Here is a 19,990-nt window from a genome sequence, read left to right as displayed (position 1 = left end):
GCCTTGGAAACAAAACTTACGGTATGTTGCCTTGGTTTTTTCCATGTGGGGCTTTCTGTGGTCTGAGTGCATGCTAAATCTCTTTAACAGGAAGGTTCATTTCTCAAAACATGAAAATTCCCAAACAGAATCAGACTAAGTAGTCCACTGTAAAACAAAATTATTGATCCTCTTATTTGGACTTGGGGAAGCCAACAAGGGGGTGAACATATGTGTAAGAAAACAGGCAGATGGAATTTGCTCTGGGCACGTAAGCAATCCTTGAGGAGTTTATAAACTGTCCTGCAAACTTTGATCAGGCTTTCTGGGCTGCAGTGCCATGCTGTGACAGCCGCCCTGGTCCCAGCCAGCATCCCGACCACACAAACTTGCTGGCATGGGGGTGAGCAGGGGGTGTGGGCAGAGGAAACACTTTGGAGGGTATGAAGGGACATGTACAAAGGCGAAGGATTCTGTCAGGAAAAGCTAAGCCCTGATAGAAGCGCTGCCAGGCTGCCTCCCATGATATCAGGGAGTTCAAGGAGCCCATATCCATCAGGAAAGGTTCCAGAATCTCATGAACTGGGACTTTCACCAGTGTGGGTTCCTCCCAAATGCCCCTGTGTGAAACCACATTCCATCTACACCTGCCTCCAGGGTCAGCACACAGGTCATGCTTTTTTAAGGTCACCTATGCTGATTCTCAGACTAGTTCCCAATTCGAACCTGTGTCCACAGTGGGCTGGATCTCCCTGTGGGAAGGTTAACAGCATCATGATGTGGCATGTCCACACTCATGGCAGGTCCACATTCCTAACACACCACCCGTCAGCCCCATGCTCAGGCCACAACCGTTGGTGTTACCCATGGCTCCCAGCTTCCTCTCTCACCCAGCATCCAGCCTCAGTAAATCCTATTGGCTCCATCTCTAAAATATATCCAGACTCTGACCACTCATGGCCCCTGCTGTTCCCAAGCAGTCAAGCCACCCTTTCTAGTGTGTTATTTAACAAGTCTCCAAATTGCTCTTCTCATTCCTGCCCTTACCTCTACTCAGTCTGCTCTCAACGCAGCAGCCAGAATAACCATTTATGACAGTTAGATTAAGACTTACCCCTGCTGTCAGGTTGCTGATGACTTTCCGGCTCACTCACCGAATTCCCTGTTCTCATCTCCTGCCTGATCCTTCCTTGAACCTGCCAGACATACATCTGCCTTGTGCCTTTGCATTCAGTGTTCCTCATGCCTGAAATGCTGGTTGCTTTACTTCCCTCAAGTCTCTATTCAAAAATTCCCTTCTGAATGAGGTCTGTCCTGGCTGCTTTGCTGGGAATTCCCAGCCCCCATCTAACACTTTATATCCTTTTTCCCTGATTCATATCTTGTTATCAGCATTTAATAACATATGTAATAAAACATATTTTTGCGTATGTATCATGGATGTTTTTCAGTCTGCTCTGTAGAATGTGGGTCTCCAACACAGGAACTTTAACTGTTTTGTTTACTTCTATATTTGCAGTTTCCAAGCAGTTCCTGGAACAGAGCAAGTGCCCACACATTTGTGGATGAATGAATGAATGAATGACTCTGTCCACCTAATGCTCAGCAAGTCCCAATCATGGGATTTGGCCTGATTTATTCCCGGGGATCTAGCTCTTATTGCAATTTCCTTGAACCCCAAAAGTCTACGAGAATAAGGCTTCTATTTTCCAGGAAGATGGAGTAGACATGCTTTACCCTGTTCCTACTAAGTATAACTAAAAGGCCTAGGCATTATATATAAAGCAAATATAAGAAGACTCTGAAAGGTACAGAGAAGAAGGCAGAACAACCAGAGACTATGGGACTTAAGGAATAACATGACAATGAGTTTCTTATTGCCTCATATATCCCAAAATTAGGTATTTGTAAAGTCAGCAACCTGGAACTGCTAATTAGTGCAGACAGGAAAAAAAAAAAAAAAAGGCCAAAGAAAAGCCAATTCTTTCTAGCCAAAGAACCAGGAAAGGGAAAACCTATCAAGACAGAAAACTTTTAGGAATAAAATGCCTACTCCAGCCAAACACAGAAAAACTGTGGCTCCACCTCCACTCACACTAGCCAAGGCTAAGCAGGGAGACTAGACTTCTGCCCTTACTGTGTTGTTATGTGGCATCCCCACCTCCCTTGTCAGGTGGTATAAATAAAGGCTGAGTTGGGAGCTAGGGTTTGCATCCCTGCTGGGCAGTAACAAGTCCCCTGTCCCTTCATGTCTGTGGAGACAATGTGGGGAATCTGAACTCCATTTCTGCCCAGCAGTAAAAAAGAGCCCTTCCCCCAGCCTAGGTGTCAAAAAAGGTCAAGTGGAGAACATGGTTTTCCATCCCTAATTGGTAATTACATGGCAGTGCCCCCATCGCCTCATCCACTGGAGAGATGTCAGAGGAAGCCTGCTAACAAACATATTTAAATAAATTTCATAGTCTTATAATACCCAAATGTCTATGTTTCAATCAAAAGTCATTCATTACACCAAGAACCAAAAGCAACTTGAGGTGAATGAGAAGACAATCAACAAAACACCAACACTGAGATGATACAATTGTTAGAATTATCTTTCAAGAATTTTAATACAATCATTATGAAAAGTGCTGCAATTAGCAATTAAAAACTAGCTTGAAACACAAGAAAATATAGAATTTTTGGCAAAGAAATACAAAAATCGTAATGAAGACAGAAGTAAAAGGAAGAATCAAAAGGAAATTTTAGAACTAAACAATGCAGCAACTGAAATAAAAAGTTCAGTGAATGGACACAATGACAGAATGTAGAGGACAAAAGAAAATAAATCAATAAACTTAAATATAGAGCAATAGAAATTACTCAATCTGAACAACAATGAGGAAACTGAAAAAATTAGCAGAGCCTTATTTACACGTATGACTATAACAAAAGAGTTAGCATGTCATCAAAGTCCTAGAAGAAGAGAGGGGTCATGGAACTAAAAAGGTTTTCAAAAAACAATACTAAATTAACAAATGTGGCCAAAATAACCTATAAATTTAGAGATTCAAGAAGCTAAATGAATTTCAAACCTGATAGATTCAAAGAAATTCACTCGAAGATACACCACAATCAAACTTCTAAAACCTGAAGACAAAGAAAGAATCCTGAAAGCAACAAGAGAAAGACAGCACATTGCCTACATGGGAAAGATAATTTAAATTACAGTAGTTTTGTTTTGTTTTGTTTTGTTTTGTTTGTTTGTTTGACATGGAGTCTCGCTCTGTCGCCTAGGCTGAAGTGCAGTGGCACGATCTTGGCTCAATGTGATCTCCACCTCCCAGGTTCATGCCATTCTCCTGCCTCAGCCTCCTGAGTAGCTGGGACTACAGGCACCCACAACAACGCCCAGCTAATTTTTTGAATTTTTAGTAGAGACAGAGTTTCACTGTGTTAGCCAGGATGTCTCGATCTCCTGACCACGTGATCTACCCACCTTAGCCTCCCAAAGTCCTGGGATTATAGGCATGAGCCACCGCACCCGACCTACAGTAGATTTTTTTTTAAATCGGAAAGCATGGAGGCCCAAGGGAGAGGGAAAACATTATTCAAGTGACATAAGAAAAAAACTGTTCACCCCAAATTCTATACTTGCCCAAAATATTCCTAAGTAATAAAGGAGAAATAAAGATTCTCTCAAAGGAAAACTAAAAGAAGGGAAATAAAAATTACATTGCAAATGAAAATTAAAATGCAACATATCAAAATTTATGGGATGCAATTATGCAGTTCCAAGACTAAAATTTATAGCATTACATGCTTACATTAGAAAAAAGAAAAAGTCATAAATCAATAACTAAATTCTCATCTTAATAAAATCAAAATAAACCCAAAGCAAGTAGAAGGAAGGAAACAAAAGCAAGAGCAAGAATCAGTGGGTTTGAATGCAGAAAAACAGCACAGAACTTCAGTGAAAGTAAAAGCTTGTTCTTTGCAAAAGAAAATAGAATTGATTAACTTCTAGCAAAACTTAAAAAGAAAGAAGACGTTCCAATATACCAGCACTGGTTAAGTATCCCTTATTCAAAATCCTTAGGACCAGAAGTGTTATAGTTCAACTGAACTATAAGTTCAGAACTTATAGTTCAACATCCTCAATCTGAAAATGCGAAATCCAAAATGTTCCAACAGGCATTTCCTTTGAGTGTCAAGTCAGTACTCAAAATTTTTCAGATTTTGACGCATTTTGGATTTTGAATTTTTGGATTAGAGATAGTCAACCATATCAGAAGTGAAAAGATAACTATAGATGCTGCAGACATCAAAAGAATAATAAACACTATGAACACTATGAACACAACTCTACATATGTAAGTTTGACAACATAGATAAAATGCACAAATTATTCAAAAACTACAAAGTAGCACAACTCCTCCAGTATAAAATAAATGACCTGAATAATCCTATAAACAATTAGGAATGTTGAATTCATAATTATAAACCTCCCATAAGATAAATATCCAGGCTTAGCTGGTTTCACTGGAGAATTCTGCCAAATGTTCTGATATGGTTTGAGTCTGTGTCCCTACTCAAATCTCATGTCAAATTGTAATCTCTAATGTTGGAGGTGGGGTTTGGTGGGAAGTGATTGGATCATGGGGCAGATTTCCCATTTGGTGCTGTTCTCATGATAGTGAGTGAGTTATTATGTTATCTGTTTATTTAAAAGTGTGCAGTGCCTCCCTCCTCTCTGTCTTCCTCCTGCTCTGGTCATGAAAGACATGCCTGTTTCCCCTCCACCTTCTGCCAATGATTGTAAGTTTCCTGAAGCCTCCACAGCCATGCTTCCTGTACAGCCTGCAGAACATTGAGCAATTAAATCTCTTTTCTTTATAAATTACCCCGTTTCAGATATTTCTTTATAGCAGTGCAAGAAGGGACTAATATGTTGTCTAAGAAAAACCACATCAAATCTATACAATCTCTTCCAGAAAAAAAAAAAAATTCAAATGTACTCCGTGAAGCCAATATTATCCTGATACCATAAAGAAAAAAATTTTGCAAATAGAATTTAGCAATATATACAGAGAATATACACCATGACCAATATGGCTTGTTCCAGGTTAAATACTGGAAAATCGATCAGTGTAATCCACTATTTTAATGAATATTGAAAAAGCATTTGACAGAATTCAACAACCATTTATGACAAAAACTGTCATAAAATAGGGATAGAGATAAACTTTTTCAGCCTGATAAAGAATATCTACAAAGCATTATGCTTAATGGTAAAAGACTGAATGTTTTCCCCCTAAAATTGTGAATGAGGCATGGATTCTACTTTCATGTGACACTGCCACTCAACAGAATACTTGAAAGTTCTAGCCAGCACATTAAGGAAAAGAAATGAAAAGAAAGTCACACAGATTAGAAAAGAAGTAAAATTGTTCTTATTTGTGGATGACATGATAGCCAATGAAGATTAAAAAAAAAAAACTACCAAAATAAATTCTAGAATAAACGAGTTCAACAACATACAGGCTCACAGATACAAGATAAATATTTTAAAATCAATTGTATTTGCATAAATACAATATTCCAATTAGAAAATGGGCCAAAGATGTAAAGAGACATTTTATCAAAGTGTATCCATGACTAATAAATGGGCACATGAAAAGGTGTTCAACATCACTGGCCATTAAGAAAATGCAAATTAAAACCACCATGACATGTAACTCCATACATATTAGGCCAGAAAAAATAAAATAAACACCTGCATATATGGCCCTATGAAGACCTTTGACAAGGTGCCAAGTCTACACAATGGAGAGATAAAGATAGTCTCTTTAACAAATGGTGTTGGAAAAAACAGATATCCACATACCACAGCATAAAATTGGACCATTTTGTTACAATATATGTAACAATCATCTCCAAATGGATTAAATACTTAAACTTCAAAGTTGAAACTCCTAGAAGAAAACATAGAGGAAATGTTTCATGACATTGGTCCTGGAAGTGATTTCTTGGATATGGTGTATAAAGCGCAGGCAACAAGACCATGTATAGACAAGTAGGATTACATCAAACTAAAAAGCTTCTGCCCAGCGAAAGAGAAACCAAAGCGAACAGACAACTGGTGGAATGGGAGAAAATATTTGCAATATATAATATAGGCAGAGTCAAAATCCAAAATATATAAGGAATGCCTATAACTCAACAGCAGAACAACAAATAGACTGATTTTAAAATAGGAAAAGGACTTAAATAGAAATGTCTCAAAAGAAAACATACGAATGGCTAATAGGTACATGAAAATGTGCTCAACATTACTAATCATCAGGAAAATGCAAATTGAAACCACAATGAGATATGACTGTTAGAATGGCTATTATCAAAACAATAAATGATAACAAGTGTTGGCAAAGATGTAGGGAAACTGGAACCCTTCTACACTACTGGTGGAAAAATAATATGGCATGGCTGCTATGGAAAACAGTACAGAGGTTCCTCAAAAATTACAAATAGAACTATTCTATGATCCAACAACTCCACTTCTGAGTGTTCATCCAAAAGAATTGATATCAGGATCTGGAAGAAATATTTTTACTACTGTTTACTACAGCATTATGAAGCTGAGATGTGAAAACAACCCCAAATGTCCATCAACAGATAAATGGATACAGAAAACATGGTATACATAGACAATGGCTATTACTCAGTCCTAAAAAGAAAATCCTGCCACATCTGACAACGTGGATGAAACTTGAGGACATTACGCTAAGTGAAATAAGCCAGTTGCCGAAGCATAAATGTTGCATGATTCCACTTCTATGAATTACCTGAAATATTCAAATTCATAGAAGCAGAGAGTAGAATGGTGGTTGCCAGGCTAGAGGTAGGGGGAAACAGGAAGTGATTGTTTTGAGTGGGTACAAAGCTTCAGTTATACAAGATGAGTAAATTCTAGAGATCTGCTTATGACATTATGCCTTTAGTTCACAATATTATATTGTACACTTAAAATATGTTAAGAGGGTAGAGCTCATGTTAAATATTCGAATACAATAAAATATAATAACACAAAATGCAAGCGAGAATGTGGAAAAATTGGATCACTCATACATTACTAATGGGAATGTGAATTCTTAGTCACTCTGGAAAATAGTTTGGCACTTTCTTTATAAACTAAACATCCACTTGGTGTTTGAGCCAGGACTGCACTCCTGGGCATTTGTCCCAGAAAAATGAAAATGTTTGCATGCAAAAACCTGTACACAAACATTTGAGGCAGCTCGATTTATAAGAACCAAAACTTATCCCAGATGCCCTCCAATGGATAAGTGTGGTTAAACAAACGGGTGCCACAGAAAATTATTCAGCAATAAAAAGAAATCGTTGATACATGCAGCCTAGATAGATCGTAAGGGCATTGTGACTAGAAAAAAAAAAAAAAAAAAAAAAACCATCTCAAAAGGTCACATACTGTATAATTCCATCTATCTAACATTCTCATATTGAGAAAATTATAGAAATAGAAATTAGATAGGTGGTTGCTAGGAGTTAGAGATGGTGGGGAGCAGTGGGTGGCAGGAGGGAGATCTGGAGATCTTGGTGGTGAGGAAATGGTTCTGTATCTTGATGGCAGTAGTGGATACATAAACTATGTATGTGATAAAATAAGCCATAACTATACACACACTTTGCACCAATATCCAAGTCCTGGTTTTGATGCTATGCTGTATCTCGTAAGGAGCAATCATGGGGAAACCTACTGGAAGGGTACACAGGACCTCTCTTTACAATCTTTGCAACCTCCTATTAATCTCCAATATTTTTTAAAGTCTGTGGAAAAGCTTCTGATTTGGTCTGATACTTGCTGTGAAGAGTAAAAGGATTGGGCTATTTAATTATGAGTTCTAGGGGCACACTATTTGAAAACATTTGAACATAACCAAAATAAAAGGTAAAAATAAATAGAAGCTAGTTGTATAAAAGAAAGAGATGCTCTTCGCCTCCCGAGTTCTTTCCTAGAGCCACTGTGCAAGAACAGCTAGGCAGCATACAGCCTTCAGGACCATGATGTGCGTGCTGCCCAGGATCAGGAGACCCCCAGATCTGACCAAATCTCCCTGTATCTGTGCAGCATCTAGGACAGCTGGCCTCAGCCCCCTCCTCTGTACACAGAGGCAGTGGAGTGACAAGGCTCCACAGTGCCTTCATTCATCTCCTGGCTTCCTAGACTCACTACGGTAGCATCAAGGAGGCCCTGAGACATTGGCTATGCAGAGAGGGCGCCCTGTCCCTGGGATGCCAGCCTTGCTGCAATAACTGTCAGCATTGTATGGCTGGGCTGGAAAGCACAATGCCTGGTGTCTCAGAAGTGGGCTTGCATAATGCATTTCCTCTGCCTGGCATCTGCATGCCACACGGGAGTGAGAGCAACTCCTGACGCCTGCCAATGCAGGGCTTGGCATGTCTCATCAGAGCCAGGGAGCCAGCCGACTCTGGGCAGAGCCAGGCCCAGCTGAGTGTGTCCGTGATGACTTTCCCAGAGGCACGAGCAGCCCATCAGCACATGCAGCTGATAATGCAGATTCAGGCCAGATGGTGGGGGCTTCCAGGAAAGTGGGGTATGAGGAGGAGGACAGGGTGAAGACTGAAATGCCCTTACCAAACAAAGCAGTATCCTATGGAGTGAACTTCCAGAACATCCCTCTTCTTCAAAATTTCTGTAAAATATACTTAACAGAGAATTTACTATTTTAACCATTTTTAAGTGAGCAATTCAGTGGCATTAAGAACACTCACATTTTGGGGTAACCATCACTACTATCCATCCCCAGAACTTTTCATCGTGCCAAACTGAAACTGTACCCCTTAAATGGTAACTCTCCATCCCACTTCCCCCAGTCCTAACAACCGCCATTCTGCTTTCTGTCTCTATGAATTTGGCTACTCTAAATACTTAACATAAGTGGAATTATGCAATATTTGTCCTTTTGTGTCTGGCTTATTTTGCTTAGCACAATGTCTTCAAGGTTCTCCCATGTTGTAGCATGTGCCAGAATTTTCTTTCTTGGCATTCCTCTTTGAGGCTGAATAATATTCCATTGTACGCATGCACCACACTTGCTTTTCCATTCGTTCATTAATAGGCATTTGGGTTGCTTCCAGCTCTTGGCTACTGTGTATAATGCTGCTATGGTCATGGGTGTACGAATATCTCTTCTCTTTCCTGTTTTCAACGTCTAGGACATTCTTATCACTTCTCTTATAAATATAGGCCAAGTTCTGCCATGGCTAGACTGGGTTTCCCAATTTAAGCCTACTTCCAAGAGGCAACAGGGGCTCTAGGGAATACGAGGGATTGCTTCCTTAATCTTTCTGAGCCTCAGGATCTAACCTCTGAAAGGGAAATCATGCTACAGGAGGTATAAATAGCAGACAGAAGAGGAAGGCTACACGTGAAGCCCCTCAGCTTTCAAACCAGTGGAGGCTCATTCAATCCCCTGCTGCATCCCCAACAGGGAGGAGTGCTTCCCGAGAGGCAGAGAGCATGTGCAACAGGGGCCTCGTGCTTCTGCCCAGTGGGAGTGGAGAGAACAGAGTGACTCACTTGGTGTGAAATCCAGAAGATTGTAGGAAGCACATGGGACAAAATTCAAAGGGCAAGCACCAGTGGGCACGGGCAAGCACCAGCGGGCACAGTCCAGCCCGAGAACAGATGACTGTACAACATGCCAAGATTTCACAGTGGGGTTCAAGGGTCAGACAATAGACTGTTAGAGATCCCAGAGCAAGATAGCAGAGAGGGTTCCAGAAGAAAGGAGAAGGGGCTCAGCTGCTGGGGCAGGGAACAGGCAGAACTTTTGTAGCCACTGTGGTGGGGAGTGGGCTCTGGCAAGGACAATCCAGAGCCCCACCTCTGGAGAACCTCAAATATTAGAAGGTGGACTGTATGGGCCCATTTGCCCCAAGCAATTCTAGGTTAGGCCTGCTGTTCTGGCAAAATCATTGTCAGAAGTGCCACATTCTTGGTTTGGAAGATGAATTATAGGTCACCACAGGGTGGGTACCAATGCAGGAGCCAGCGCGAGGAATTAGGTCAAAGGTACACAACAAATCCGGTGTCACCCAGGAAGGAAGGAACATGCTTGGACAAAGCAGGGAGTGGGGTCTGCCTGAATGGTGCCCCCTGCCTGGGTCCCTGTGTCCTTCTTCCCTAAAGTTAATCAGCCACAGAGCCTGGGGCACACTGACCTTTGCCATGACTGTCATGGTGGAGTTGAGGGGGATAAAGGCTAGTATTAAGGAGATTGCATTCCTGCAGAGTGCTTTGTTTCTGTTCAATGAAAATTGCTAGAAATTTTTAATCTTGATACGAAAGTATAGAAGACTGACTTGTTTGGTTTTTCTGTGGGTCTTGCTTGGCATCTAGCACTGAACTCAGTCTCAATGCTTTGGTTGAGACCTTCCCCTAAGAATCACACAAAGCCGTGACCTTTTACAATTGTTTGCTTGTATTTACAAGAATGGGATGGTCCAGATGAGAATACTCAGGTTTGTCCTTTTTGTTCTGTGTTTTCTTTTACCACGCGGTCTCGTCCTGTCGGCACAGTGGCACAGCAGGCCTGGCCAGGATAGGCCCCAGAGAGCCGGAAACTTCAGGCAATCCTGGGTTTGCTCACTGCTCAGGTGAAGGCTCAAATTTTGCATACTCCCTTCCTTCTCTTGTTGCAAAAATCCTTAACAAAGTATCAGCAAATCAAACTTAGCAATATATAGAAAGAATATACTCCATGACCAAGTGGGGTGTTTTCCAGGAATGCAAGGCAAGTTCAATACTAAAAAATCTATCTGTGTAATCCACCATATTAATGGAGAAATTACATGATCATATCAATGGATACAGAAAAAACACCTTTCATAATTTTTTTTTAAACTCTCAGAAAATGAAGAGTAGAGGGGAACTTCCACAACTTGATAAAGAGTATCAACAAAAAGACCTACAGCTAACATCACACTTAATGGCAAAAGGCTGAATACTTTTCTCCTAATGCTGGGAATGAAGCAAGGTCTCAACATCATCTGCAACTTCTAGCCAGTGTAGTAAGGCAAGAAAGGGAATAAAAGGCATACATCTTTACACCTCGGGAATCAGCCCCAGTGTATTTTCCTGGCGCCAATGAACAGGGCCTAGCACCCAGGGCCTTGTTGAAGCCTTTACCTGGGGATTATCCAAACAAGGAGGCAAGGTAGAAAAGAGCTTATTAGTCCCTGCTTTGCCATGTACACATAGCAACTGCCTGACTGTGTGCAAGTTACTCATCTCGGTGTGCCTCAGAAGTTTCATCTGTGAAATGGTGTAACAGTAGTACCTGCATCACAGGGTCCTTGTGAGGCTTTAAGGAATTACATCCTCAAAGCACCTAGAACACTGCCTGACCACATGGCAAAAACATGCAAGTATCAGCTATTATTATAGACTGTAATAATTACTCTGGGTTTCTTTTATAATAAGGAAGAAAATAAAACATCATCAATCTCAAGTAAAGCTGTGGAATGCTGAGGGTGGCTTCTTCTACCCCAGGCTATGACTCTTGACAGGGATTTTGTACTTTGACTCTGCATAATAACTATGATGGGCAGTTAGTTTCCAGAGGGGCAAAGCTGGAAGATGACCTTCTCTTCATTCCCCTATGTCTGTAACCTGTACCATAATCTAGGGGAATAAGCTGAGTCCTCCATTCCACTTTCTCATTATCCACTGAAGGCATTTTTCCCACTGCTTCTCAAACACCTTTACTTTCCTCCCTAGCTCCTTCCTCTCTCTCAGATCTCTCTTCTCCCTCCTCCTCACATGCCTATCATCTTGACTTTTCCACATTAAAACCCTCTTGTAACTGACACGGACCCCTGTGAAACTCCAGGTAATTAATTGAACTCAGCAGAGCTTTTGTAAACCTCTGTAAAAAAAGGCCACAGGCTCATGTTGCTCTCCCATTCTGTTTAAGTGGAACCTACAGAGATCCATGTTGGGCAAAGTTGTGAAGGAAACTACCTTTTATTATTTTATTTAAGGAAGAAATTAAAAATTCAGCTCATACAGACTGGAAAGAAAGAAAATTTCTTTCTACCCCTTAAACCTTTCTCCATGCTTATTGCCCGCTATAAATTTTTTTTAAAGGCAACCAATGCAGTAAAACTACCACAACAAAGCTGGAGCAAATATGCTAGCCGAGCAGAGGCCAGATTTATGGTCAGAAATATGGAGTGTGTCTCAGCAGGGGCAGGTCATGAAATCCTATGAGCTAATATCAGAGGTGTGAAAACAGGCATTGTTGTTTAGTTAACTAAAGTCACACAATTAAGCGATTCTCAAAAATCAATTAGCCATATGTTATAACCAAGATGACATGTTTTTATAACTTCTCTCTGGATGTTTTATTGCCAGAGGATGCTCATGTGGGCACTAGAACAAGAAAATAAACCACCAGCCCCAGTGTAAAAGTGCAAAAATTCAGCCATGATTAATTAAGAGTCCAATCTGCACACGATGGAATCGCGGAGCCGGCTGCACGGTGTTGGAAGGATTCCTTCTCTGCACCCCCATTCTGTTGCAAAAAGCCAGAGGTCATTTTATTTCTTTCTCTTTGTTTTTCTGTTCTTTTTAATTTAGCACAGACACAGCTGTGAAAACTGGATATTCCATTTGAACTCCATATTTATGCATATAGATGATGGCTCCAAGGAAACGTCATTTGAAGAGCTTTCCACGGAAAATGAAAAACGTATTTCTCAGGAGGAAACCCTGGTGGCATGCTGTTGTTCACCATAGATTTTGTCTTCCTGACATCCACAAAGGAAGCAACAAATGAGAGGCAGAGCTGGCCTCCCTGTCCCCTGTTCCTGTTGAGCCAGGCATGGGACAGGGACACAGGAGGACATGCAGTGGCCATAATACAGAACACACAGTAGGGTCCATTTTTCACATAGCCACAAATTCCTCCCCTTCCTGTACCCACCCCTTGGATCTTGGCCATTCTAGTGTTTTAGTCAACAGAACAGGGCACAAGCCATGTGTACTAGGTCGAAACCAGGTCCTCCGCACCCTACTAACGTTCTGCCCTTGTTTCTGGAATCCAGCAGCCACTGTGTGAACGAGGCCAGGTCGCCTGCTGGATTATGAGAAGCTCGTGGCCCTGGCTCCCACCTCTCAGCCAGAATGAAGCCAACCTCCACACAAGCATGGAGGGCGCCAGACCAGTAGACCCCACCTGACCTGTCAGTTGACCCCAGACCTGAGCAAGCCCAGCTTCCATCAGTTAGCCTGACCTCAACAGCAGAACTGCCCAGCAGGCCTGTAGACTGGCCAGTGCTGATAAATAGTTGTTTAAGCCACTTCCTGATGGGGCAGTTTCTTACCCGGTGAAAGCTAACAGATGTAGTCAGTCGCTCAGAGGCAGTGGTAGCTGTGAAACTTCCAACCACGCAGGGCAAGATTGTCAGCCTCTACACACCATGCTGGGCAGCACAGATCCTGCTGCCTCGTGTTGCCCTGGGAGTGGCATTTAAAAATACTGAAGGAACTCTGTGCTGTGTAGGGTGGCAGGGTGTTGCCAGGCCCACATCCTGTTCTGTCGCTCACTGTATGACTTTACATCTCAAATGTGAGCCTCAAATTTTCCATCATAAATTGAGCCTATGTCTTTAAAACTGTGCTTCTCAAAGTGGGGTCCCTGGGCCAGATGTTACAGCCTCACCTGGAAACTCGTCAGCAATCCACCTTCTCAAACCTCAACCCACACCTGCTGAATCAGAAACCTAGGACTGGGGTCTAGAAAGTTGTGTTTTAAGAGGCCCCCAGGTCATTTGGATGAGCCAGCTCAGATCTGAGAGCCTTGCTTTAATGTGTGACTGTGAGAATAAAGTGCTATCATCTATGTAAAACATCTAGGACAAGGCAGACACTCAATTCATAATCATTCTCTCCTTTCCCTTTACTGAATAGACTTAATAGAATGCATGAATGCATTTAGGTGTATAGATAATTAAGACAAATTAACACATGAAATATATATGTATAAATATAGGTAAAACAGATATAAGATTGGACACACACATTGCCACTTATCCAGGTAGAGGTCATTCAGCTTAAGTTCTATAAAATGGACAGCAGATGAGACCCCATCATTTACTTTCTGCCTTGTCATCTGCATCATCAACACGTCAGTGGGGTCTTCAGAGGATCTTCTGATGGGTGAAGCCACAGAGTCATGTGGATATGGTGCCCGGCTAGTGCCTGAGGTGGGTGTGGGGAGTGTGCTGTCAGGACACACTAACTCCACGCAGCCTCAGCGGGGAGCTGCTCCCACAAAGCCTGGCGTCTGGCTTTGCTTCCTGCTTTGTATGTACCAGGACCTGGGGAGGGGAGAGGAGGCAGGGCTGGAGGGAGGTAGGATGTGGAGCAGAAGGCAAGTCAGAGTTCTCCTGACTCACCGGGAGAGATGAGCAGGACATTCTCCATGCACTGGACTCCCTAACTATCCTAACAATGCCCTGAATTACGGGATGTCTTGTGAGGTGCCACGTTGGTGCCTGTGAACGCTGTAGGTGTGAGTGATCTGTGTTCATGAGCCGACACACAAGTGCTGCTGCATCCACAGCACATGGGTGTCGCCTGCTAAATTTGGGTTCTTCTGTAGGAGCTTGTGAATACGCAGAAGAGAGCATGGAACGAGAGATCTCATCACTGAAGAAACCAGCACAATCTGTGCCTGGAACCACAGAGGCATGTGGGCAGGGGAGAGCTGCCTGTGCAGAGAGGAGGAGCATAAGAAACAGAGAGGGGGTCCCAGAGACTGCCCCTAACCTGGTCTATGCCTCTGTGCATTTCCATGAATTATGCAATCCTGGGAACAAGCCAATTGCCCCGCCCAATACGGCCGTTTGAAGGCACTGGCATCTGCCAGGAAAAGATCCAAACGCTGTGGCCCCAGGACCAAGGAGGAGCCAAGGGCATTTGGTCTTTGCAAGGAATTGTTGCCTCTAACCACGGGGCTCAAGTCCAGGTTCAACGGGGCCAGTGGGATATCTAACTACAAAAGGGCAGCTAAGTTGGACTCCAGCTGAGCTATCAGAGGCCAATGATAGTGCTACAAGGTGAGCAAGTAGCTACTGGCACCCGCCGGGCTCAGGCTCCCTTACCAGAGTGAGCCTGGGCCTTGAGAGTCCTTCCCTGGACATGGCCCAGCTGAGAAGAGACTCACCTTAGCATCTGGTGGCGGCAGTCCTGGGGGCTGGTCAGGGAGGGCGGGCTAATTAAGGGACCTGAGCTCCCCTAGCTGCAAAGCAGTCTGGAGCTGCAGGGATAGATGCTCCTGGGACCTCTCTGGCCATGGAACTACAGGAGACTCCATCTACCAATTTGGCCAACATTCAGGCTCTGGATTCCACATTCTACCCCCACTCCTATTGACTAAGATCTAGAGGAGATGAGGAAACAAGCATTCGCCCTGCACCTGTCTGGGGTTACTTCTCACCCTACACAGTGCTGAGCCCTGACATCCATCACTTTACTCAGTCCATGAGAACTCCAAAGTCATGTTTTATTATCCCATTCACAATGAAGAAACGGGGCCAAGAGCTACCTCCCAGATCGTGATCTAGAATCTCTGCATCCCCCAGAGGGTCCCCTGTTCCCCTCCCATCAGGCTACCCATGGTAACCACTCTTCCATCTCTCCAGACAAGGTTTGCTTGTTTCTCAACACCATTTGAGTGGAACCAAGCAGTAACTACTCTGGGGTGTCCCCATGCTGTGTGTATGTGTGGTCACCCAGGGTGAGGCATGCAGCCATCATTTATTGGGTTGTATTGCTTTGGTGTACTTTACCGTATGAACACACCATAATTTGTTTATCCATCCTACTGCTGTTGAATATTTGGGTTCTCCCCAGGTTTTGACTATTTTGAGTAAGGTTGCCATGAACATGTCTGACATGCCTTTCGAGGATAGATATTTCTTTCTGCTTGGGATATACCCAGGGGTGAGTCTTCTGGGCTGGACCATGTATACGTGTTTAACTTTAGAGATAACTTCAGCCCTCTAAAGCGGTTGTCCAGGTTGCCATTCCACTAGGAAGGGATGAGAGTTGGGATTGCCCTACACCCTCACCAGCTCTCACTATCATCAGTCTTTCCCATTTTAGTTGCTCTGGCAGGGGTGCAGTGGTATCTCCTTGTGTTTTTAATTTCCATTTTTTTGAGACGGGATCTCACAATGTTGCCCAGGCTGCTCTTAAAGTCCTGGCCTCAAGTGATTCTCCTTCCTCAGCCTCCCAAGTCTCAGGGATTACAGGCATGAGCCTTAATTTGCATTTCTCTGATGAGTGATGAGGAGCCAGTTTTTGAACTCAATTCTACTTAATTCCAGACTCAACTCTTCTCACTGCTCCACTCTATAAGATTCCAGCAATGCTTTGGCCACCTCCCTTCAGCCTCCTTAGCACAGCTCACCTTGGGTGTCCTCACAGGCCTTTCCCTACAGAGAGGCCGTGACCTCCAAGAATGCGGGGGGCGTGACCTGCCAAGGCCTGAAAACTGGGCATGGCTGGAAGGGGCAGGATGCCTCAGCAGCAGGCCAGTCAGGTACTAATTCTGACAACCCTGACGCAGGGGACCGACACCCTGAGTGTGGGAGGGATGTGAAGGGAATGTCTTCTCAGGACAGAGCTTGGGAGCCTCGTGAGTCACAACACCACAGGGTCCAGGGGAGCACGAACCAGGGGAGGCTATGCTGGCTTTGGTGTCCTCCAGCTTCTGAAAGTTTCATTGTCTCAGTTGTGAGGATGTCCTTGGTTTCTTCAGGAGAAAGACCTTGTTTCCTCCTCACTAATACAGGAACAGTGAGGTTTACCCTCAGGCCACTGTAAAAGTGAGTTAGAGACCTTTTAAAACAGGGATACAGATGAATAGGAAGCCAGGCTGTGGGATTATGGAAGGCATGGTCACAGGTGGGAGGGCCGTCGTCTGTGCCTCCGCAGGTGAAGGCAGTGCCGGAAGCCTCTGTCAGGGTTGGGACAGCACCAAACCCCCTTTGAGGGACACTCTCGGGTAGAGGATCCTGAGGGCCAGCATGGATGGGCTTTTTTTTTTTTTTTTTTTTTTTTTGGTATCCTTTGAAAAATGGGTAGTAGGCTTATGGTGAGCCTGATCATTTTCTTGTTTTTTCATTTGATCAAGCTTCTTCCCACAAATATCAGATCCCACATCAGTGTGCCCAATAGAGTACAGGAAGAACACATTGAAAAGTGAGATTCAAGGGGAAACATGGTACCTGGCACATACTCGTGAGAAACAAAATGAGAAAGAACTTCTTTCAGAAGAGAGAGAGAGAATGGATTAATAAGGATTAAAGAATGCAATAGTAACTCCAGATTTAACCAATTTAGGCTCCTTTGAGGAGATCCAAGATCTCACATAGGTCCTGCCAGCCATCAGCCACGTGTCCCCAGTTTTATCCCAACTCTGCCATCAACCACCTGTCCCCAGTCCTAGCCCAGCTCTGCCATCAGCCACCTGCCCCCAGTCCTAGCCCAGCTCTGACATCAGCCACCTGCCCCCCATCCTATCCCAACTCTGCCATCAGCCATGTGTCCGTGGTCCTATCCCAATTCTGCCATTAGCCATGTGTCCGTGGTCCTATCCCAATTCTGCCATCAGCCACATGCCCCAGGGCCTATCCCAACTCTGCACTGGCCTTAGCTCTCACATTTTTACGATGAGCTGTGTGCAGCTCTCAGTTGTCAGTCCCACTTTAATTTCCCTGCTTTAAAACATCCCCTGGCTCCCCACTGCCTGTAGAAGCAAATCCAGTCTTCACTGGGGCTTACAAGCCCTCTATATTCTAGGTCCCATGCCCCTGCCCATCCCTGCCTGAGGCTCCATCCTTTCAGGCAGGGAAGAGTTCTTGCTTTTCATGCCTCAATGCAACTGCATCTTTTCCAAGTTCAGCTGAGAACACCCTTCTCTCCTTTTCAGCCTGGTGAACTCCTCTGGTGAGTCCCGCCCTCATCAGCAGCCCAACACAACAGCCCTGGAGTGGCTCTTTCCACCCTCTGATGCAATTGTTTGTTTATGAGCCTCTGTCTAACTGTAGACTTCCTAGGAGGAATATAGAATATGACTTCTCTTTAAAATCTCTCCTACTGCTTCCACTCAGTGTTTGACACATAAGAAGTGCTTAGTAAAAGTTGATTGAAGATGCTAAGTGTTTTCCTTTTGAAGTAACAAAAAGAAAAACAAAGACGAGGAATAAACTCTACACCCCCCGTCCCCTACCCCCACTTTGCTTTTTTGGGGCAGAAAGAGGCATGTTGGGCCAGCACATCTGAGGATATGGCCTTGAACACACTCCAATTAATCTATTCATTCCTATTTGCATCTGGGCGGGACCTGGCAGGGCTTTAATTGGATGCATGCACTTTCTGGGTGGAGAATGTGGCCCTGAGATTTCCTTTTCTACAGCGATGTGACTACCCACCCCGCAGCTTCCCATTCTCAGGACTTGTGAGCCCCCACGTGCACATAGGCACAGGGGATCATTAATCACTCCCACCACCTGATTAAAAGAATTCTCCAGACCAGGAAAAAAAGCTGTGCTATAAAAAGACTTTGAATTATAGAGTCCCTCTGCACCAATACTTCCAAATCAGGCAATTTATTGCAAACAACCAAAATCTCATTCTCAGGCCGTTAACTAAAATAGGAAAATATCATCTTAAATTCTAAAAATAACAAAGGACACACTGTAATAGGTTTCCAGTTCTGGACAAGTGGATGGGTGCTTAGCATGATGAAAACCTCAAGAACTTGGACTATGACTTTTCATTTCCCAAACCCTCCACCTTGGAGGCCACAATCTCAAGTAGGACCTAGCGCTCTTAACCACCGGTGTTTTGTCCTTAATCTTTCCCATTCCACAGTCACAATACCACCCTGGAACCAGAGGTTCCAGAGTAAAGCCCAAAACAAAATCATTTTTATTCAAATAAAATAACTGAATGTATTTGGCGTTTAAGAGGGGCCGCCGAAGGCTCCCTTGCTGTGTGTTACTGCTGCTGTGTTGTTTTGATTTTGTGTAACTCTGGAGTCACAAAGGAGCAGAAGAGACTGGACCCTGTTAGGATCCCTGAAACCCCCATTCCTGAAACTCGGTCTTCAAGACCACTGGCAGATCTTTAACATCAAAGCCAGGGGCCTTCTTGGCTCTCCGTCACCATCCAAGTCTGTGCATGGCTTGGCCCTTGAGCTCTTGATGAGGTCAGGGCAGCAGGGACACTTGGGTCTGAAGATCAGTGTCCGGGAGCCACCATATCAGGAGAGCAGGGTGCAGCCTGGCCTTGAATTGATGGAAACCAACACCCTGCATCCCTGACCCTGGATACACCCGAGGATGCAAAGTCTAGGGAGACTTGGACAACCCATCCTCAGATGCAGGCTGCCCTAGGGGTCTGAGGGCCTCGTCCTACTGATCATGAACTCCCTGGGGTTGTGTCTGACCCCAGCCTATTGGGAACACCCGAGCAACTCCTTTGGCAACTGTAACCTGATTGCTTTGAAACTGCCATCTCTCTAAGACTCCCAGGGACACAGCCTGTCCTCGGGGGGCCTCCAGCCCCTGCTCAGTCACCTTCCCAGAGTGCCTACCCTGCTACGTCCCCAAACTCAAAAGTGACCTTCCACTTCCTTCACATCTATTAACACAACCAAAACCCTTCATCCCAGGGTGGAACAGAGCTAAATGTTTAGGAATTAATTAATCAAATGTCTTTGCCCTGGGAAGAAGTGGATGCTGTTGAATACTGAACCCTCTAGGAAGGGTATTTCTCCATAGTTCAGGCATGTCTTCCTTGGGGATGGATTGATTTCAGTGTCTGTACATTTGCCCTCAACAGTCCCAATATAGAATTGTGTTGCTTACTTTCTAAAAGGCTGTCACATGCATTATTCTATTTAGTTTATTG

The sequence above is a fragment of the Chlorocebus sabaeus genome, chromosome 9 (genome assembly GCF_047675955.1).
Source record: "Chlorocebus sabaeus isolate Y175 chromosome 9, mChlSab1.0.hap1, whole genome shotgun sequence".
Taxonomy (NCBI): Eukaryota; Metazoa; Chordata; class Mammalia; order Primates; family Cercopithecidae; genus Chlorocebus; species Chlorocebus sabaeus.
Note: the sequence above shows the minus strand (reverse complement) of the source record.